Source organism: Andrographis paniculata, unplaced genomic scaffold, assembly GCF_009805555.1.
Source record: "Andrographis paniculata isolate CXL003 unplaced genomic scaffold, ASM980555v1 Contig46END, whole genome shotgun sequence".
In the NCBI taxonomy this organism is placed as follows: Eukaryota; Viridiplantae; Streptophyta; class Magnoliopsida; order Lamiales; family Acanthaceae; genus Andrographis; species Andrographis paniculata.
In genome coordinates this window covers 1,131,709-1,136,901 of record NW_026137580.1, presented here as the reverse complement: position 1 = coordinate 1,136,901, position 5,193 = coordinate 1,131,709, and positions in this window count along the sequence as shown.

The following is a 5,193-nucleotide window of genomic DNA, read 5'->3' as shown; positions in this document are numbered from 1 at the left end:
GATGGTGATCTATGATGGGTTATTGTATAGTCCCAACTTATGTCGTTTATTTATTTATATTTAGTTAATAATAGTAAAAAAAACTATGGAATACGACATTCTACCCCTTAGATGACTAAAACTTATATGCTGCAAGGAAAAGATTTGAATTTAGGTGTTAACTAATAGTTACTTTTTTATTATTATATTCTACATCTATGGTCTCTTGCAAATGGATGAAGAGACACACGTGACTAAAGGACAACGGGATGCAATGTGTACTAATTTAGATAAATAAACGGAATGTGGAGATAGGTAAAGATGAGATTGCACAAAGAAATAAAAAGTATTGTCACGTCCAACATTGATAGAGACCGAATAGATGAGGAATGTGTGGCTGATGAGGCTGGTTTTGCCTTTGTGTTCACTCACATGAATGATTTAGAGGTTGGTTAAGACATAAGAAACGGCTAAATCTGTGTTCTAGGTTTGTTATTAAAATATTTGTGTTTTGCATTGGTAAGCGATGCAACTAGTGAGGATGATAAATTCAATAAGGATTCCGATTTTGATAGTGTGGATGGCGTATACTCTGACATTTATGTCGATATTCAAGATGACATTCAAAGGGGAAGAGACGTTGGAGGACCTGCTGACCACACCGAAACTGATGTTAATGACTGGAACAGTGATGGTTGTAGTGAGGAGGAAGGAGGACTACGGAGTCCTGTAGATTCAAATGGAAGCGTGGTCCTTCCTACGATTAATGAGATTACTCCACAGATCTAGAACAAGTGGACTTGAATGCGGGATTAAAATTTATGAACCTGGAGAAATTTCAGGAAGCTCTTAAGGATTAGGTTGTCTGAAGAGGTTAGGATTTGCGTTACATCAAGAATAAAAAGAATAAGGTTTCAGCGGTCTGTAAGAAATGGTGTGAGTGCGCATACATGCTTCATGCATTATGAATGGTCCTACGTTTCAAATTAAAACTTTGAAAGGGTTATCATAATTGCGCACATCAAATAGAGAATCCACAAACTAATTACCGATACTTAGGACTATGAATCAAGGACGTGGTGAGCGATGACCCATATATATCAATTCAGGCATTAAAGAAAAAAAGTAGATATGACATGCGAGTGGAGATTAATATCCATAAGGTGTATCGCACAAAAAACTACGCATTGGAGTTGATCAAACGAAGCACAAAGGAATAATACACTTGCCTTTATGACTATTGTGCCATTGTGTGCAAGCATAACTAGGGTTCTAGTTGTATATTGGATGTTGATCGTTTTTTAAACCTGCCTATGTTGAAAATGATGTACTTCTTCTTAGCTGCACTGAATGAAGGTTTTAAAGTTGGTTGTCAGACCATTATTGGACTAGATGGGTGTTTTTTGAACGGTATTTATAAGGAATAATTGCTAACAGAAATCGAAAGAGACATGAATGATAACATGTACCCACTTGCTTTTGCATTCGTTAAAATTGAAAATTTTCAAACATGGAATTGGTTCCTAGAGAGATTGTTGCGAGATCTAGGTCTACTATGAGGGAGTTGGGTTTTATTTTGCATAGATAGAAACAGTTGGTGGAGGCAATCGCGGACATAAACCGAACATTGATTCTGCCTTTGACGTATGGACAGCAACTTCAAGGTTCAATTTAAAGGTTTGGAGTTGAAAAAATTGTTTTGGGAGGCTACATCTACATATAATCTTAGAAAGTATGAGAAAGTGATGCAAGAAATTCGGAGATATGATTCGCCATCCGATGTGGGTCAGAACACATATGTTTGGTTGAGTAGGGTGGCTTAACATCATTGGGTAAGGGCTTTTTTCCCAACACAAACGAAGAGTGACGTATTGGTGAACATGTACGAGACATTCAATTACTACATTTTGGAAGCGAGAGATCTTGCATTAAAGAAAAAAAAATTATATATAGCATGCGATGGGAGGTTAGTCTGCATAAGGTGTATCGTACAAAAAAGTACGCATTGGAGTTGATAAAAGAAAGCAAAAAGGAACAACACGCTTGCCTTTATGACTATTGTGTCACTGTGCGCAAGTGTAAATAGGGTTCTAGTTGTATATTGGATGTTGACCGTTCTTTAAGTCTGCTTATGTAGAAAATGATGTACTTCTGCGTAGCTGTATTGAAGAAAGGTTTTAAAATTGGTTGTCGGACCATTATTGGACTAGATTGGTGTTTTTTGAACGGTATTTATAAAGAATAATTGCTAGCAGAAATCGGAAGAGACCCAAACAATAACATGTTCCCACTTGCTTATGCATTCGTTGAAGTTGAATAATTTCAAACATGGAATTGGTTGCTTAAGAGATTGTTGCGAGATTTTAGTAAACTGGCTGTTGGGTGAGAGTTGAGTTTTATTTCAAATAGACCATTAGGGTTGGTGGAGACGATCGCAGAGCGAGCGCCACAATCCAAACTCCTTTCCTCGGGGGAACCACCCCTAACCCCCCGAAAGAAATCCCACAATAATCTCCCTCTTCATCACGTTAGCCCTTTTACTCTTCACGGTTATTCTCTGCTATAGCGCCACTTTTCACTTTAATCCTAAGAAACTCTCTATCGTCGATAATGCATTCCAATATCTATCCGTAAATCGCTCCAATAATTCTGTGCCGGTCGCCAGAAACCACTCAATTGATAATTCGAAGACTCCTCATAATCGAGATATTAATAATAAGAATCCTGCTCTGGTAGCTGCCGGAGATGATAAGGGAAAGAGTGAAGAAGTGGTTATAACTAATATGAACTGCGACTTGTTGACCGGCCAGTGGGTGAGGAATATGGGTGAAGGACCGTACCACACAAACACGACTTGTCCCGCAATCCTAGAGCACGAAAACCTCCTCAACATCTGATAGTGTGGATAACGTATGCTCTGACATGTTTGTCGATGTTCAAGATAACATCGAAAGGGGAAGAGACGCTGGAGGACCTACCGACCATACTGAAATTGATGTTAATGACTAGAACAATGAGGGTTGTAGTGAGGAGGAAGTGGGACTATGGAGTCCTGTAGATTCAGATGGAAGACGTGGTCCTTCCTACGTTGAATGAGATTACTCTACAGATCTAGAACAAGTGGACTTGAAGGCGGGATTAAAATTTATGAAGCGGGAGAAATTTAAGGAAGCTCTTAAGGATTAGGTTGTCCGAAGAAGCTAGAATTTGTGCTACATCAAGAATGAGCATAATAAGGTTTCAGCAATTTGCAATAAAGGGTGTGAGTGGCGCATATATGCTTCATGTATTATGAACGGTCCTATGTTTCAAATTAAGACTTTGAAAGGTTCTCATAATTGCGCACATCAAATAAAGAATACACAAACTAATTACCGATACTTAGAACTATGAATCAAGGACGTGGTGAGCGATAACCCAGATATATCAATTCAATCATTAAAGAAGAAAATTAGATATGACATGCGAGTAGAGATTAGTCTGCATAAGGTGTATCACACAAAAAAATACACATTGGAGTTGATCAAAGAAAGCACAAAGGAACAATACACTTGCCTTTATGACTATTGTGCTACTGTGTGCAAGTATAAACAGGGTTCTAGTTGTATATTGGATATTGACCGTTCTTTTAAGTCTGCTTATGTTGAAAATGATGTACTTTTGCTTAGCTGCGATGAAGGGAGATTTTAAAATTGGTTGTCGGACCATTATTGAACTATATCGGTGTTTTTTAAACGGTATTTATAAGGGATAATTTCTAACATAAATCGGAAGAGACCCAAACGATAATATGTACCCACTTGTTTTTGCATTTGTTGAAATTAGAAAATTTTAAACATGGAATTGGTTCCTAGAGAGATTGTTGTGAGATCTAGGTAAACTGGCTATTAGGAAGGAGTTGAGTTTTATTTCGGATATACAGAAAGTGTTGATGAAGGCGATCGCGGATTGAACGCCACAAACCGAACATCGATTCTGCCTCTGACATATGTACAACAACTTCAAGGTTCAATTTAGAATTTGGAGTTGAAAAGATTGTTTTGGGAGGCTACATTCACATATAACCTTAAAGAGCATGAAAAAGTAATGCAAGAAATTAGGAGGTATGATTTGCCATCCGGTGTGGGTCAGAACGCGTTTGTTTGGTTGAGTGGGGTGGCTCAACATCATTGGGTAAGAGCTTTTTTCTCAAAAAAATGAAGAGTGGCATATTGGTGAACAATATGTGCGAGACATTCAATCACTATATTTTGGAAGCGAGAGATCTTGCAATAATTGATATGTTTGAATGGATTCGAAAAAAGCTTAGATCTTAGATGAATATCTAATTTCGATTTTATCATCTGCACAATTGAAGGATATATGTGTGTTTGGCAAACAATATAGTGAGCTAATTAATTAAATTGTTATTTATAATTTTATTTATTTATTTAACATTTATTGTATATGAATAGAACTAAGGGTATGGCTGATGCACTGCCATTTTGAGAGGCATATAAGTTTGGGAGATTGAGATAGTGTTCATTACCAGAAATGAAAAGAATGTTACAATATCTTCTCCATTTCCAGACTTCTCCGGATGCTGAGGATTTAAATTCATATAATTATTTTGCACTCAAATTCTCTATATATACAATATTGTATTTATATAAATATATATATATTAAAAAGGTCATAAAAGGGTGAATTGCATTAGTCCCAATTGCAAGTACAAGTACTGCAAACACTACAAATTTCAACATCATAAATCTTTGATTCAATGTTTTCATCTCTGCGTTCAATTCTTTGTTGTGAATATTAACTTCATTCAGCGCTTAAAGGTCGATGGATGACGAATTAAATTAGAAAATTGCATAAATGCATATATGTTTAGAGTTCTATTTTTTCATGGAAATTTTTTTAGGACAAACTGATTTGTGCTTGGATCAATGTTTGAACATTTTTTATTACTTATAAGCTGACAATTAATTCTTGCAAAAAGTTTTCAAGTATTTAGAAAAATAGAATAGAGTGTTCACACTATCTCAATAACTAAAGTTGATTGTGGGATTTCCTTAAAACCACTATGCGTACTACTTTTATGTTGTAATTATGATAATTTCTGGAACAACTATAAGATTTTACAAGAATAAATTGGTTTGGCCTGCAAAAATTAAAAAATATATATAAAAATACAATTGCAAACAATACTAAAATAATAAGTGCAAAGCGAAT